Source organism: Mustela erminea, chromosome 13, assembly GCF_009829155.1.
Source record: "Mustela erminea isolate mMusErm1 chromosome 13, mMusErm1.Pri, whole genome shotgun sequence".
NCBI classification, from domain to species: domain Eukaryota; kingdom Metazoa; phylum Chordata; class Mammalia; order Carnivora; family Mustelidae; genus Mustela; species Mustela erminea.
Window position 1 is genome coordinate 53,514,540 of NC_045626.1, and position 18,393 is coordinate 53,532,932.

At 41.8% G+C, this 18,393-nt stretch overlaps 1 protein-coding gene across 4 annotated transcripts in view; it reads right to left on the reverse strand.

Moving 5' to 3' along the window:
- The window catches only part of DLGAP1 (DLG associated protein 1), an 876,459-nt gene extending 861,510 nt beyond the window's left edge, over positions 1 to 14,949 (reverse strand). For 3 of the 4 annotated variants that reach the window (XM_032311574.1, XM_032311575.1, XM_032311573.1), the window contains exon 1: positions 14,386 to 14,948. The gene's annotated coding sequence lies outside the window, so the exon portion shown is untranslated. Of the gene's footprint in view, positions 1 to 14,385 lie in introns of all 4 variants that reach the window. The other variant, XM_032311577.1, reaches the window with a different exon arrangement.
- Positions 14,950 to 18,393: the final 3,444 nt, after the last annotated feature.

An 18,393-nucleotide genomic window follows, 5' to 3' on the forward strand; every position in this document is an offset into this window, starting at 1 on the left:
ATTATAAAACCCCAATCATCTAGATCTAACTGCCTAGAAACATGTCCTTTAATGAAAAAACAATGGAACTTTCCCACCTAATTGATGAGAAAAATTCTAATCCTGATTTGTACGATTTTCATCTGCTGAGCCCTTTCTTCTTTTTCTTTTTCAAAGATTTTATTTATTTATTTGACAGAGAGAGAGATCACAAGTAGGCAGAGCAGTAGGCAGAGAGAGAGGGGGAAGCAGGCTCCCTGCTAAGCAGAGAGCCTGATTCGGGGCTCGATCCCAGGATCCTGAGATCATGACCTGAGCTGAAGGCAGAGGCTTAACCCACTGAGCCACCCAGACACCCTTGATGAGCCATTTCTAGGAGAAACTGTGCCAGGGAGGCAGACAATACACCCCACAGAGCAGGGAAGGTGGATGCAACCAGAAGACACGTGTGCCCTACCCTTCAATGTACAATGACCTTAGGGCTCCCCAGGACCTTTAGGAGGTACTTGTCTTTAAGGAGCCAGTACAACTTCCTCTTTCTGGTTAGCCTTCAGATTTTTTTTTTCCTTGTCCTAGTAATATGCCTAAGCAAATCATATATTCTGACCAGAGTAGATTAAAATTCACATTTTGAATGTAGCTTTAAAGGCACTGAATTGTTTCACAACTGAATTGTTTCACAGTCTCCTTCCTTGGGAAGAAAGGGATGACTGATTTATCAGACGAGGCTGGGCTATAAGGGGTGAGGCTTCTTTCCCTACAGATGCAGCACAGGGAGCATTCAGGCAATAGTGAAAGTTGTATCCTGCAAGACCCCAAGACCAGTGTGTGCTCAATAAATACTAGCTATTACTGAACTTGTTCAGCAAATTGCTGTCACCAGTGTCAGAAAATACAGGAACATGAAATAAGATGTAGAAATTTTCTATAGGAGAAGAAATATTTCATGAGTAGACAAGTATTGTTTAAATTCTTGATGCTATTTTGATGTAAAAGAAATGACTGGCAGATTAGTTCTTACAGATAAAATATATTGTTTTGTTTGTTTGTTTTTTAGGATTTTATTTATTGGGGCACCTGGGTGGCTCAGTCGGTTAAGCAGCTGCCTTCAGCTCAGGTCATGATCCTAGGGTCCTGGGATTGAGCCCCACTCAGGTTCCCTGCTCAGTGGAGAGTCTGCTTCTCCCTCTCCCTCTGTCTGCCACTCTGCCTACTTATGCTCTCTCTTTGTCAAATAAATTTTTTAAAATCGTTTTTTTTAAAAAAGATTTTATTTATTTATTTGAGAGAAAGAAAGATATCATCAGAGAGAGCAGAAGTGCGGCGGAGCGGGGGGAGGGAGAACCAGGCTCCTTGCTGAGCAGGGAGCCGGTGTGGGGCTCAATCCCATGACCCAGGGATCATGACCCGAGCCAAAGGCAGATTCTTAACCAACTGAGCCACCCAGGCACCCCTGGATAAAATATGGTGTTAATAACAGCATTTAATAGTTGACCACCATTGAATTACTTCACATAGGTTGGCTCATTTAATCCTTTCAAAAACTGTTATGAAAATATAATTATCCTCATTTCTCAGATGAGAAAAGCAGGCTCAGAAAAATTAAGTAAGTTGACAAAGTTATCTATCTAGTTAGATGACTCAAGATAGTAGAATCAAGATGGACACTGGCGGATGCTCATAGAAGCAATGGCAACAGTCGCCAAACTGTGGAAAGAACCAAAATGCCCTTCAATGGTCCATACATACAATGGAGTATTATGCCGCCATCAGAAAGGACGAATACCCAACTTTTGTATGAACATGGATGGGACTGGAGGAGATTATGCTGAGTGAAATAAGTCAAGCAAAGAGAGTCAAGTATCATATGGTTTCACTTACTTGTGGAGCATAAGGAATAACACAGAGGACATCGTGAGATGGATAGAAGAAGCTGAGGGAAATCAGAGGGGGAGACAAACCATGAGAGACTGTGGACTCTGAGAAACAAACTGAGGGGTTTGGAGGGGTTGGGGTGGGGGATTGGGTGAGCCTGGTGGTGGGTATTATGGAGGGCACGTATTGCATGGAGCACTGGGTATGGTGCATAAACAAAGAATGCTGGAACACTGAAAAGAAATAAAATAAAATAAAATAAAATAGAAAAAAAATTGGAGTTGGGGGAACATCCTTATCTGTAACACAGAAACAGCTGTTAGCACCATGAATGTACTGATCACCTGCCAGCAGTTAACTCCCTAGTCAACACCTCAAATTTTGTCATTTTCTAAAACTTGGTTTTAATATTTTCCAAGTTGCTGATGAGACATGTCCAATATTGTCTCAAAAGTTAATATAAACAAAATAGAGTTCAATTTATTTACTAGGAATTAGCTCCCTATCCCAAATTCTTGTGTGTTCCAGCACTGTCACTAATCCCAATGTCCCATTCCAAATCCCCACTCAGCCAATGTCATCTCCAGTAACTAATTACCAATCATCAGGAAAGCAACTGTGACCCTTTGAAAACCCACTCTTCTGGCTCTTGTGCTTAGTCCTTGTTGAAAGAGAGCAGTACCTAAGCCAATGAATCCCTTAAAGGAGCTTAAAATCTAGGAGTAGTCACATAAAAGGTTTAAAATGTAAATCATAGAGTAAATGAACCAGAAAAATGCAACTAGAATTCAGAAAAGAGTTTACCCTGGCCTAGAGTATTCATAAGATACTTCCTATGAGATGAGATTTGATCAGCCTCCCAGGATAGAGAAGGCTCTGAAATAGTCATTTTAAAAGAAATTCTTGCTTGTTGTAAAGCATTCAAACTATCTAGAAGGACATGAAAAGGACTTACATAAGTCAAAACCAAGAAAACCAAATACTCTGATTTAAAAATGGGCAGAAGGCATGAATAGACATTTCTCCAAAGACATGCAGATGGCCAACAGACACCTGAAAATATGCTCAACATCACTGACCATCAGAGAAAGGCAAATCAAAACCACAGTGAGATATCACCTTGAAAGGGCCAGAACGGCTAATATCAAGAAGACAACAACACTTGACAAGAATGTGGAGAAAAAGGAGCCCCTATGCACTGTTGGGGGGGAACACAAACTGGTGCAGCCACTGTGGAAGACAGTATGGAGGTTCCTTAAAAACTTAAAAATAGGGGGCACCTGGGTGGCACAGTCGTTAAGCTTCTGCCTTCAGCTCAGATCATGATCCTGGGGTCCTGGGATCAAGCCCCGTATAAGGCTCCCTACTTAGCAGGGAGCCTGCTCCTCCCTCCTCCACTCCCCCAGTGTGTGTTCCCTCTCTCACTATGTCTCCCTCTGTTAAATAAATAAATAAAATCTTAAAAAAAAAAAACTTAAAAATAGAATTACCTTATGATCCAGCAATTACACTTCTAGGTATTACCCAAAGAATACAAGAATAATTTAAAAGATATATGCAGCCCTATGTTTACAGCAGTACTATTTACAATGACCAAGAAATGGAAGCAGCCAAGTGTCCATCCATAGATGAATGGATAAGGAAGCAGTGTATATACACAGTGAAATATTAGTCAGCCATAAAAAAGGATGAGATCTTGTGGTTTGCAACAACATGGATGGATTCAGAGGGTATAAAGCTAAGTGAAATAAGTCAGTCAGAGAAAGACAAATACCATATGGTTTCATCCATACATGGAATTTAAGAAACAAAACAAAGAAAAAAAAAGACTTCAAAAAAAATACAGAACACAGGGGGCGCCTGGGTGGCTCAGTTGGTTAAGCAACTGCATTCGGCTCAGGTCACGGTCCCGGAGTCCCGGGATCGAGTCCCGCATCAGGCTCCCAGCTCCATGGGGAGTCTGCTTCTCCCTCTGACCTTCTCGCCTCTCATGCTCTCTCTCACTGTCTCTCTCTCAAATAAATAAATAAAAATCTTTAAAAAAAAAAAAATTAAAAAAAAAAAAAAATACAGAACACAAACTGGAGGTTGCCAGAAGGGAGGTACGCAGAGGGATAGGTGAAATAGGTGACGAGGATTGAGTGCACTTATTGTGATGAACAACGAGTATGTATAGAATTGTGGAATCACTATATTTGGTGTATTAATATTATATTATATTTATTAAATATTATTAATATTTATATTAATTATATTCTATTATATTATTTATATTATATTATGTATTCACATTATAATATATTTATATTATTAGTTAATTATAATAATTATTAATTATATAAAACATTAATATCATATTAAATATTATATTAAAATTAATATAACACTGTATGCTAATTATATTGGAATTCAAAATAATCTTTTCACCCAGAGACATCATAAAAATTAAAAGACAAGCCACCAGTCGGGAAAAGATCATTGAAATGCATATTACAGAAAAAACTCTGGTATTCAGAATATATAAGTAACTCCTACAACTCAATAACTTTGGAGTGCCTGGGTGGCTCAGTTGTTAGGCATCTGCCTTTGGCTCAGGTCATGATCCCAGGGTTCTGGGATCAAGGCCCGCATTGGGCTCCCAGCTCCTCGGGAAGCCTGCTTCTCCCTTGCCCACTCTCCCTGCTTATGTTCCCCTCTTGCTGTGTCTTTCTCTGTCACGTAAGTAAGTAAAATCTTTTATAAAAAAATTTTTTTTAAATCAATAACTGTTTTTAAAACTATGGGAGAGTGGACAACACATATGAATAAGCATTCCAAAGAGACCTGAAAGTTAATTAAGAGAGGAAAAGAATAATCAACATTACTAGCAGTCAGTCAGGGAACAACACATTTATTTTTATTTTATTTTTTTTTTAAAGATTTTATTTATTTATTTGATGAGAGAGATCACAGTAGACAGAGAGGCAGGCAGAGAGAGGGAGGGAAGCAGGCTCCCTGCTGAGCAGAAAGCCCAATGCGGGACTCGATCCCAAGACCCCGAGATCATGACTCGAGCCGAAGGCAGCGGCTTAACCCACTGAGCCACCCAGGTGCCCCAGAACTAAAAAAGCTATCATGTTGTATTCATAAGACTGGCAAAAAACAAAATGTATCACCAAGTATTGGCAAAGATATGGGGAAAAAAGTGGGGCTCCTCTAGATTGCTGGTGGGAGTATAAAGAGGTAGTATGCTTTTTTGGTAATTTGGTATTATCTTGTAAAGGTACAAATCCCGCTCTCCTGTAATTCCACTCGTAAAGAGGAAATATGCATATAAATGTTCATAGCAGCCTTGTTGGAAAATACCCTGACTGTCCACCAACAGATGACTGGTACATTAATCATGATATATTATGCAATGGAATACCATATTGCAGTAGAAATGACTAAAAAGGATCTACATATATCAACAGAATACTAATCAACTAAAGTAAGGTGAAAAAGACTACAGAGTATGTTACTATTTAAATAGTTAAAAAAGAGCAAAATTAGACTATCTTGCTTAAGCACACATAAATACATAGCAAAGCATAACGAAATGCATGGAAATATAAACAGAGAATTCAGTACAGGCACTCTACTTCATTGAATTTTTTAACAAACAATGTCTGTGGCAACCTTGCATTAAGCAAGACTATCGGCAGCATTTTTCCAATAGCATTTGTTCACTTCATGTCTATCACATTTTGGTAATTCTCGCCATATTTCAAACTCTTCATTATTATTAGTAGTATATCTGTAATGGTGACCTGTGATCAGTGATCTCTGCTATTACTCTGCAATTGTTTTGGGGCGCCAGGACCATACACATAAAAGATGGCAAACTTAATCTGCAAATGTTACATGCATTTTGACTGCTCGGCTGACCAGCCATTCCCTGTCTTTCTCTCTCTCTCCTCCAGCCTCCCTATTCCCTGAGACAAGAAGAAAATATTGAAATTAGGAAAGTTAATAACCTAACAATGACCTCTAAGCCTTCCAGTGAAAGGAAGAGTCCTCCAATGTGGCCAATTTCATCAACTACCTTCCTCTTATTTTTTTTTTTTTAAGATTTTATTTATTTATTTGACAAAAATCACAAGTAGACAGAGGCAGGCAGAGAGAGAGGAGGAAGCAGGCTCCCTGCTGAGCAGAGAGCCCGATGCAGGGCTCTATCCCAGGATCATGACCTGAGCCAAAGACAGAGGCTTTAACCCACTGAGCCACCCAGGCGCCCCATCAACTACCTTCTTTTAAGAAACTGCCACAGGGCACTTGGGTGGCTCAGTCAGTTAAGTGTCTGTGGTCAGCTCAGGTCAGGATTCTGGAAATGAGTCCTGCATTAGTTCCTTGCTCAGCGGGGAGTCTGCGTCTCCCTCTACCCCTTCCCTGTGCTCATGATCTCCCACATACTCGCTCTCTCTCTCTCAAATAAATAAATGAAATATTTTTTAAACTGTGTAAAATGAACATAAATATATAAGAAAAAAAGAAAAAAGAAAGAAATTGACACAGCTACCCAACCTTCAGCAACCACCGCCTTGATTGATTACTCAGCGGCCACAAGGAGGCAAGAACCTCCCTCAGCAAAAAGATGACAACTTGCTGGAAGCTCAGAAAATGGCTAGTATATTGTAGCAATAAAGTATTTTTTCATTAAGGCTTATACACATACATTTATTTTAGAAATAATTCTATTACACTCTTAATAGAATACAGTATAGTGTAAACATAACTTAAATGCACTGGGAAATCAAAACATTCCTTCAACTCACTTTATTGCAATGAACTTGGACTATCTCTGAGGTCTGCCTCTAGAGAGGGTACCATGAGGGGAGATATGCTTGGAAAAAGAGTACTATGGGAGTATTAACAGTACGTGTAATGACTTATTTCATAATCTGAGGAGTGGATACACAGGCATGTGTTTTAATATTTAATGTTTTGGTGTTACTGAAATAGTTCACAATAATTTTTAATTAATAATAAAGAGTTTAAAAATAGTTTGTGACACAGGTCTAAGTAAAAGAGAAAGGAAGGGGTCAAATATTACTTGAAAATTTTTCCAAAATATTTCTTGTCTTCTTTTCCCCCAATTTTTACTTCCTTAGACCTGGTTCTCATCATTTATGCCTCAATTAATGAAAAGCCCCTAATGCTTCTCTCTGTTCCAGTCTGGTGGTAGACAGATCCACTTCCATCAGCCGAAGAGACCACTTCTCCATATCACTGTCTATTCAAAATCCTTCAACATTCCTATCAACGCTAAAACATTCTCCACCCTTCTCAATCAAATTCATGTCCAGGTCTAAGGAAAATGCACTAGAGGAACCAGAGCTGATGACTATCTCCTTGAACTAGGAATATGCCAAACCGATTTGATTTGCGTTTCCATGTCTTTGTAAATGTTCTGCCTTATCGCTTCTTCCATTTAACTCCTACCCATCCGGGAAGACCAGTCTAAAACCTTCTTCCTCTCTTGGGAAGGTTCCACAATGATCCTATTTTTTGTGGAGCTCTGTCACTCCATAAAAGCCCGGAGTAAGTATTACAGGTCCCAATACTTGAGCCCTTACATTTATTCTGTAACATGTTCTTACTAATTATTTTCTACATTTTAATCTTATCCTTTGGATTAGATTTTAAGCCACCCAAGGATCTGAACAATGTTTGCATTTCTGTATTCTCCACGCTAATGAGTACACAGGAGATAACAATTTTGTTTGCCTGTTTGCTCATCTTTGGGGGTGACATCATGCCAATATCTACATCAATCATCTACGTCCCTTAGGATTCTTACCATCAAAGCAAGATATTTTAAATTACCAATAAAAGAAAAGCAAATCTAGATAAATTATTACACATCAGAGTTTATAATAACATGAGCAATGTCCACATTGAGTCTTACTTTCCCTCACTGAAGGCTGAATAGTGAATCCAGCAACTAAAGCAGGGTGCCAAGTGGCAGGTTAAGCTCACGTCACTGCACCATTCAAGTATCTCAGAAGCACAGAGCGGGATAGAATATATACATGCCTGTTTAGAAACTAATACAAAAAAAAAAAAATCACGGAACTTCTTAGAAGGCTGTGATTCCATATAATGTTAAATGGCAGATTCCAACATGGCTTATGAGTGAGAGCAATCCCACGTAGGTTCTAAGTACTTATAACAGAAATCAGCCTCAAGCAACAAAGTCAGTTGTATCCACTTCTTTCCATCCCTGGTGAGTTGTCTCTTATCCTTGTGAGCTGATTCAATCTTTCACTGTCCTTTGAACATCTGTATCCCTTCCACGTGAGTCCTATGCTAGCCCTTATCTCTGAGCTTATGGTCTCACAGAAGTAGGCACATAAACAGAAAATAAAATGCAAAACTAAGAAATAAATATGTATCAGATTCCATGGAACCATAGGAAGGAGTGCTCAATCCTTTGGGCTGGAGAGTAAGAAAGGAGCCAGTGCTAAACCTGGGGAGGGGGACACTCCATGCACCATAAACCGGCAGGTAGACTGATTAAGTTATTCATATGCTTCTTTTGAGTAAAAAAGAGGAGGAAGAGGAAGGGACAGGAGACTTTTGTTTGTTTTTATTCCATTTTTAAAATTCTTATTTCGGAAACTTCCTCTGGTTTTCCAGTGGATTGCAGTTTCCCTAGTTGGTAAATGTAGCAAAACCTACCCCCTCACACATTGGCCACCCTGAGATCAGCCCTGTGTTTCCCAAGTATTATTGGAGTAGAGAATACAGAATTTAAGATTGCAAGGAGCAGGGGCGCCTGGGTGGCTCAGTGGGTTAAAGCCTCTGCCTTTGGCTCAGGTCATGATCCCAGGGTTCTGGGATTGAGTCCCACATCGGGCTCTCTACTCAGCAGGGAACCTGCTTCCTCCTCTCTCTCTGCCTGCCTCTCTGCCTACCTGTGGTCTCTATCTGTCAAATAAATAAATAAAATCTTAAAAAAAAAAAAAGATTTCAAGGAGCAGGGGAGATGGGCTGTAAAAGCCACAGCATACTACCCTCAGAGTTAAGGTCCTTACACAGTTTGAATACAGATTTGCATTCACTCATTTGTTTATTAACTCATTCACTTAACCAACGTTTACTGACCACTTATTAAGTGCCTGGGGCCGTGCTCAGCATTGCTGATATCTGGTCAACAGGCTATATTTAGTTCTTGATCTCATGGAATACGCAGTTCAGTGGGGAAGACAGCTGATAGGATAATCACAAAAGTCAAAAAAGCATCGTTATTTACTGTGAAAGGCCCATGAAAAAAAGTATAAAGCACTAAAACTGCATTCAACTGGCAAGCCTCACTGATTAAATTACTTTTCAGCTGAGATCTAGGGAAGAGGAAATAAAGTAAGAAACAGTGTTGCAGGGAAAGCCGGGAAAGACATCTTATCCTGCTTCGTAGAAGCTGTAGAATCAGGTGAGTATCCTCTAAATTGCCTAGGCAAGATTCACACAATCAACTACCGAATGTGTCTACTGCTTCAAGATCCTGTCCCCACTCCCACCCCTCCTACCCGACTCACCCTGAGGCTCTAATGGGGGGGGGGGGAAAAGGCATCCTTGTTTGAAACAATGAAATTGTTCCTTAGCCTTCTGGGTTAATGCCAGGTTAATGCCTGGGAAAGGAGCTTCCAAGGGAGTGACTCTACCTTGCCTTTTTACTAGAGTAGTAGGATGAATCATATCACAGAATGGTTGTTTGCAAAGTCTGAGACAAGATCAAAATGCCATTTGTCTCTGAAACTGCAGCATGTGTTTTGTAAAGAAATCTCAGTGATATCTAGCAGGGAAAGTTCTAGTCCAGAAATAGACCACACTCTGAGTTTCCACTGAAACTGAAACCAAGAGAGGGTCTCCAGAGAAAGAGTATGATCTTGAGGTCAGAGTATCCTATCATATACTAATGAATGTTCTCCAGTAGTAGAATTAAAAGGGAAGTTACTCTAGCAGAAGTTTTCAAATTAGCCAAAACCATGTCACACACGGAGTAAAGCGGCAGGGCTGGAAACATGCCCAGAGAGAGAGAGAGACCTCCCCACAGGCCGCCTGAAGGAGCCAATTCAATGCCTCTGAGCCCTCCCCAAGCAGCCAGGGACACAGGAGCTGGGGTGACAACCTGCCCTACCACAAACCTGCCTCTCCTAATTGCTTAGCCAGGGTTTCACCAAGCCCCTACTCTCTTGAACACTAAGAAAATCTGGCCGGATTTGGAGAGTTAACACACTGCCCAACCACACTCTTTGTGGCTTGCTTTTGTGTTGCTGCTTACAAATCTCACAAAATGTTGAGAGATCTAGGAATTATCAATGACAACAGGTGAGCAAACGATGATAAGTAAATATAAAAACAAACAGTTGAGATTTGGGCAAATTCCAGGAGGAAAGTGGGTTTGCATCTTCACGGCAGATCCAAAGCACTGATATCTCGTTCACAACAACCCCAAGTAGGGCATTCATATCCCAGTTTTACTGGTTCTCAGCTACCCAAGAAAAGATTCAGGAATCTGGGCCAAAGATCTACAGCTGTATGTCCAGAGGGCTTCCTGTGTATGAGTTGGTCTTCTGAAGTGGGATCCACTTACCTTGCAATCCTTAACTCCTACAGGAGGTAGAAAACAATACACACCAACCTTCAAGCCGATAAATAGAATAACACTAGCTTCTCACCTGTACACCACTTGTCTAGTCCCTGACATTTATTAGAATGAAGAAGGTAAAAATGGTGGGTCAACACATTGCACACGCAATACCAACTTCTGGGGGTGGTGTGTGTAGCAAATATGCATAAATGGTTTAATGCTTTATGTATTAATGGGATATTTGTTATTATTTTGCATAAACAAAATATGTGTTAAAAGAAAACCAACTGGTACGTGGTATCTCATACAATGAATTACCAGTGGATGTTTAATAAATTAAAGTACATGCCTTAAGACTAGTTCTAAATCCTGCTCTGTGGTAGAAGAAGGAACAGCAGCTCTAGCAATTTCTGATACACCACACATCCACAGAAAGTCACCTTTATTAGGCAGTAACAGGAATCAGGCTACAAATTCACCATGATTTTAAAAGGGTGTATAGGGAGGAGAAATTAATTTGGGGGCCAGTGAAAAGATTCTTCTCTTTGAAAATGGAGAATTATAAACCCTTAGCATCTTCTGGAAGTAAAAGACAGCATAAGACACAGGTGCTTTTGAAGTTCCAGGCATCTCAGCAGCACAAAAATTTTTGGAATGCTAGAAAAGGGCCTTCTTGTGATTGTATTTCTTTAAAATGAAAATCTGTTAAGAAAACAACATCCCACAGAGGTAAGGCAAAGATTGTAAATGTGAGAGGTAAGGGGTGGAGCAAAGTGTTGAGATTTTTGAAAAGTCCTTGGAGTGCTTTAATGGTGCTGCTCCTCTACCAGCTAGAAATAATTACCAAAGAAAAAGAGAAAAGAAACAAAAGAATTTACAACTACATTGTTTCCTGAAATTAAGCAAAGAGAGGCAAGTGCGGTTTCTATAGAGATGCAATCTTCATAAAAATTCTCCAGTTCAGTGCTTCCTGAAAGGAACAGAAAACTTCTGCAGGGAGCACAATGGATCTGATAAAGGGCGGAGCAACTTCTGGGAAGGATGAAGAAGATACCAGAAGAGGAACTGGACTCCATCATATAAACTTCACTATAAAAACATACATTTAGATAGCATTTTACTACTCTTTCCCAATTCAAAATACTATTTGAAATCAAAATCAGAATGCTGATTTTTTTTTGTTTCTAGAAGTTTCTATACAAATATGGTACTTGCCACAATTAAGTTGTAGCTGAAACTATTACTATGCTACATATCTCTAAATGAGGAGTTAGTAAAAATTCAGTTCCCTTCCAGTTTTAATTTTAAATTTAAAAAATAATAATGAATCTAGATGGCTATATGGAACAAAGACACAGACATCTAAAAGAGTTAAATCAAAGTGTGTGCAATTTATATTTTCAAGTTGAATTCAATAGGGGCCTTAAGCTTAGAAAGATTTAGAAAGTAGACCACTTCATTTTAGGCTATTTCTCTATATGGGCTCCATAATATTTTAAGAAGATCTTGCTTTCAATTATTACTGATACGTTTCATCAAGGTTTTAGTCCTGGCAGAAAAAAAATTATGGTGAAGGAGAAATTAAAGATACTAACCCATGAGAATTGCCCACAGGGAAAACTCACGCACACATTATCTCTCAAAAGCACAAGTGCTCCAGTGTTATTTGAAGAGTCTTGTCAGAAAATTCCTTCACAACTTTTTAAGGAATCTCTTAATCAGTTGAGTTTCCAATATTGCATATAATATTTGAGATAATTTATTTGGCAAACTAATCTCTGAATAGGAACCTTGATAGAAACAGAGAAACAGAGATAGGTCAGGCTTTTTTTTATATCCTATATTTGCAAATGTGCTCAAGTCTTTTTTCATTCAAGCAACATTTTCTCTTAAGTGAGTGTTGTTTTTCTGGTTTGGGTTTTTTTTTTTTTTTTTTTTTTTCAAAAGCAGTTATGGAATTTTAGATCTGAAACTTGTAATATTTCAAAGCAATGACTTCCCCTGCTGCAACTTTAACCTGAAGTGATAAATCCAAATGACATTAATAACATAGCTACTGACATAAGATTTCTGAATTTTTGACTTCCTATTTATGCCAGAATATAGATTTTTCTGAACCGAGTAATTTTTATGACCTGAATGGACATTTAAATTTCACATATTTTGCATAAATACATATTCAGTGTTTTTGTGCCTTTGAATTTCCTTTGTAAAAATTTAAGCAAAAAAACACTTTATCCTTTTCTCATTACAGAAATTGGGATACTTATAACATTTCTTGCCTCCATGTCATTTCCGTCGAAGTTGGAAGAACGACTATTGCTATATATGCAAAATTACATTGGCCAATAGAAAGTTGCTTCCTGAAATTGAAATTCTGCTATAAATAACAGTCAAAAGGCAGTTAGCTTCTTCCTGGTAAAAATAATTTGCAAGATGTTTCTGAGTTCGGTCCTAAAATCGGTTTCCTAGTTCTAAACATTCTTCATCGCGGTGTCTGACTACAACTCAGATTGATCCATCACCACTTTACAGAGCCATTCATGAAGACTATAAAAGATAAAGATGTTTTTAATTGTTACTTTTATTATATATCGTTCATTCTTGTAATTCCATAACTTTACAGGTTATGACAAGGGAGACCGGAAGCATCGATCTCTCACGAACTCAAGCCAGGCTCCCTGTGTCAGGAGTGTAAATGTAGTCTTGCCTGAGTCCATAAAAGAAATAACATCTACCCACCCGCGTCCCTGTCCCTGTCCCTGTCCCGGCCCTCCGGCCACTTCAAACCCCTCCCCTCCGCACGACCCCCGGTTTTCAAATAGAAAATTCCGCAGCGCCACTGGCCGAGAGGAAGGCGAGCCCGGGAGCCGCGGGCGGGAGCCGCACTCGGGCACAGGCACTCAGTGTCTCCGGCGAGGGTCGCCCCTTCCCACGGCCTCCCGGGGGCCACCGGGTGAAGCCGGGACAACTCGCCTTCCTCGAAGAGCTCAGCAGCCGGAGTCCTGAATGCAGGGTCTTCATCTCCACGCGGCCCTCCGAAGGTCCCTCCCGCAGCTGCAGCCGCCCCTCAATGAAAGTGCAATTTGTTATCTCTCCCAGCCCCGAGGAGAAGTCCCCGTTTGGTCTCGGCTCCAGACCCGCTCATTCAATTCACTGAATACCGCGTCTCAAGGTTGGCCACGCGATTCGCCAGGAATTGGCCCCCGCCGCGGGCGGGGGGCGACTCTACAGTGACCTCCCCCTTGAATCCCGTCTTCTGTGTGTGTCTCTCTTTCTGTATCTCGATCTCCCCCTGCGTGCTTCTGTCTCTCTTTGTGTCTCTCTTTCTCTGGCTTTCTCTCTTACGCGCGCGCGCGCGCACACACACACACACACACACACACGGGAGAAGGCTCTCTCCACAACCAAAATGTCACCTAAAAAGCAAGTGCAACAACTTGCTTTGCAAACGACCCAGGTGCCTGTCGAGAACTCCCCTGCAGTGAGCAGTCCCCTCCTCCCCTACAAGGTGTACCAGGGGTTGGGGGCAGGGGAGATGTGAATTTGGCCGGTGGAGATGATGGGAACTAGTGTTCTTCTCCCCTCCCCCTTCCAGGACCCTGTCGCAATTAGAAATCTGTCCCCTTCCAGGGCCCCAATGGGGAGCTGCCAGGACCGCAAGCCCCGAGAGGGGCGCGCTGGCCCCCGTGTGCCCGGGGTCCCCAGGGGATCTGGAAGTGCGCCGCAGGCGGTGGATGGCGAAGGAGAAGCTGCCAGGGAACCCAGCCCATCGTCCCTCCGCGGGCGAGAGGAGCGGCGACCGAGCGACGGGCAAGAGACACCCAGCGCTCCGGGATCGCGGTGGTGCTGGCGGCCCGGGCTTCGATTGCCGCCGCCGAGAGCGCACGCCCCAGCCCCGCAGCGCAGCCCGGCGTTACCTTGCCGCTGCCCGCAGTCCGGCCCTGGATCCCTGCGTCCGTCCGTCGGTCCCGCGAGCCTCGGGGGGAGGACGAAAAGGGGTGTCCCCGCGGCCGGGACAGGGTCTCAACAAGGTGATGGGAAGGACTCGAGAGAGGAGCCGAGGCGGCCGCGGCCGCTGCCGCCGATGATGCTGCCGACTCTCCGAGACTGGAGGTGTCGGAAAGGCCGTGTCCTCGGGATTGCGGCGCCCGGAGCGCAGCGCTCGCCTCTGGCGCGGAGGCTGAGCGCCGGGACGCGGCGAGCTGGGGCGGCGAGGCTGGGCTGGTCACCCGCCCCTGGGTGCATGTTAATACGGTGGGGAGGAGGAGTCCCGCGCTTCCTCCGCCCAACCACCGGAGCCGGCGGGCGGGCGGCGGCCGCGGCCGGGAGCCAGCCTCTCCCACCCGCCTCAGCTACTACGGCGCGGCCACTAGCCCTGGCCCCAGCCCAGGCACGTGCGCCGAGGCCGCGGGGAGGCGCCCGGCGTCTCCCGGAGCTTGCTCTTGGCCTGCGGGTTCTGCCCGTTCAGGCTTCCGGTGGCAAGTGCACTCACACACACTCAACCTGGTCCGAGGGGAAAGCCCCGAATCCCTGGGATGGGCTCGAAAGGCGGCCACCCATTAGTGGGCGTGCCCCATCCGTTCCCTGGTGCAGCGTCTCCGGAGAAATGAACCTTGCCTTTTATCTTGCCAGCCGTTGTCCTAACCTTGTCTTTTTAAGAGAGGGAATCAGAACTCATCTAACAGTTATGATCACAGGAGATCAAGTTGGCGGCCAGAGGGTTTGCTCCTCTCTTCTCCATCCTCGGGGTCCCTACTAGAATTGTTGAAGCAATTGCCAGGGAAGACACGGGGTAGTGGAAAGAGGCTAGACTCAGAGAACCGACGTGCAAAGCCCATGCCATTACTTTCAAACATTTATTCCTCGGAACCTCAGTTTCCCCATCTGTACAAAGATGGCTCTTGGGTGGCTGTGTGGATTAAATTGCACAATATTAATTCCATTGGTTTCTCTTGTCACTGACGTGACGGTAATCACAAAAAGGAATCCCTTTTTTCCTCCCATCCGGCCTCTGACCTCAGTAAACTCCCCACTAACCGCACCCCCCCCCATGTATCTTTGGAAGCCAGGGTGTTCACACAGGCGGACCCCACCTCTAACGTGCTCTGAAAATAGGAAGAATCCACGTGGCTTCAAAGTAAGAATAGAGATAGTGTGAATAGGTGAATTGAGATGTGGATCAAAGAGAAAAAAGTCAATTATTTATTGAGCTCCTGATCTACCCAGTTAACTACTAATGTTCTGGATAATAGTTAAGATAATCTAGTTAAAATAATCGTAGTTAATCACCGTCTTCCTGTTTTTCTCTACTAAAAAAAGAAAAAGAAAAAGAAAAAAAAGGCGTCTTCATGGAGAATATCCTTTGTTCTACAGCTCCCAGAGAGAACATTATGTCAAAGACTATATAATCTTCTTTATGTAATTTTACCCATAAAGTTATAGCATAAGATTTAGCATCTGCTTTGTGTGATATCTAATTATAAATATTAATAGAATATCCTTTTTAAAGAAACACTTCTAAAAATGCAGAGAAGTGAAAAACGGTTTCCATAAAAAATATGACTCAGATAAATATTCGCTTTTCCGCAATTTCACTTGAGTGATTTTCCATTAAAGAAAAAAATCTTTAAACCACAAAACAGCCAAAGAAATGGAGGTAAATCCTCAGCATTGTAGTACCATGATCACCAACGTTTTAACAAAACTTTAAAAGATACTCCCCAGCCATTCAAGAATGGTTATATAGAGGCGCTTAACACTTCAACTAAGATTCCATGAAAAGGCAAAGTAAAAAAAATAGCTTTCCTGATCTGGAAAAAGCAACTATGTTGCCTTTCCAGATCTGTAAAGATGTTTAATCCATAGAATTTTAATGAGGTCACATAAATAAGAATTCCTTAACTCAGACTATGTGACATTAGCGAGTAAAATTACTTGAAGTGGAAAATCAATTTTCTTACAAAATTCTTATGGTAGATTGAACCCAGCAACGATAATATCTATGTACCACTATAATTACTAGGATTTTCTAACCATAAGCGACAGAACCAAATTTGGCTAACTTAGGAGAAAGTAATTCATTGGAAAGATACTAGAAGTTTCCAGAATGGAGGGGAGGGCTGGAAAGCAGTCTGAGAATCAGGCAGGATTTAAGGCAATACGGGAGGTCTAGGAGGTCTGAAAGACAGAAGCCGTCTGATTTGGTGCTACAAGGGCAACATGAGTAAATGCCAACTGTTTTTTCTGACCTCACGTTACTTGATCAAGATTCAAGTCACAGGGTAGAACAATTGACAGGCCAAACTTCAGTCAGGCAGTAACTCCCTGGCTGTACCAGGAGATGGAGAGAAAACATTTGATTCTTTGACTTCCAGAATGGAAGGCAGGTACCTGGATTTATCACCCTTCTATAAGGACACATAACCGGCAAGTGCAAGTTCAGGGAGCTATAAAGAAAGAGAATTTTATGCTGAGATCCACCCCCCCCCCAAAAAAAAAGGGAAGGGAGGAAGGGAGGGAGGGAGGAAAGAAAGAAAAATGTCTGTTATATTGAAAGGCTACAAAATTCATGTAATTTTTAGAATTACTTTGAAATAAACAGTGATACTGTGCAAATAAAACTGAGAGCAATTATTTTATAGTTATTGTACATATGTTTCTTTTTAATTAAGGAATGCTACTTAAATATATGTATGACTAGTTACTCTTTTTATATTTATAGTGCCTCTAAGTACTACTGCAGTCCAGGGCTAGCGACTGTGTTCATTTCTAGTCATAGGCAGTGTGGTAGATAAATAGAAGCCCTGGAGAGATGCCCACATCCTAATCTCTGGAACCGGAAATTTTATCCTACATGACAATTTGCAGGTGTGATTATGTTAAGGATCTGGAGATGGAAAGGTCATCCTCTATTACCTTGAAGGGCCAGATGTAATCACAAGGGCCCTTATGAGAGGGAAACAAGAAAGTCAAAGACAGAAGAAAAAGATGGGATGATGGAAGCAAAGGTGGTTGACTGCCGCACTTAGAAGATGGAGGAAGGACACCATGAGCAACGAAATACATAGTCTCTAGAAGCTAGAAAAGGTAAAGCAATGATTCTCACCTAGAGCTTTCTGAAAGAATGTCAGTCTGCTAACATCTTGATTTTAGTCCAGTTAAACTGATTTCAGACTTCTGATCTCCAGGACTGTAAAATAATAAATGCATGTTGCTTTAAGTCACCAAGTTTCGAGTAATTAGTAACATCAGCAGCCACAGAAAACTAATGCAGATAGCATCCTCCCCGATGGTAGATGGTAGCAGGCAGCATGAGAGCCGTGGCTGTAGAAGAAACACAGAAAGGTATAGTTACTTTTGGAATAGATAACTTAAAGGAGGCCAAGTCAGTAATATGCTGGTAAGAATGGAATGGTAGATATCATGGACAGATAGGATTCCTATTCAGAAGTTTCCATGTCTTTGGCTAAATCAAAATGGGTGCATTCCTCCTAGACCACAACACGGTCAAACAGGTAAAAGTCCATTAAAATGAAGTAGAGTTGTTAAAGAAAAAAGAACTGGATGGGAAACTGAATGGTTAAGTTTGAAAGACATGGAAGTTTCTTCTGCAATAATAAAGCACTCTCACTCATTCGCATGGTTTTAAGTAGCATTTAAATGGTGATCTCAGATCTGTATCTTCAGCCTTGACCTCTAGGCTAAGTTTCATATTTGTGAATGTTTCATATTTGTGAATCTAAAGACAAATCCACCTGAAACTTCCACTGGTATCCCAAACTCAAGAAGTCCAAAGTAAACTCATCACGTTCTGCCCTTTCCCTCCATTCAGATTTTCTTTCTTTTCCTGTTATCCTATAGGGGCTCACAGCACTGTGTTCCACTAAAATACTCCTGTGAGAAACCTGTAAATTATTCTGGACTTC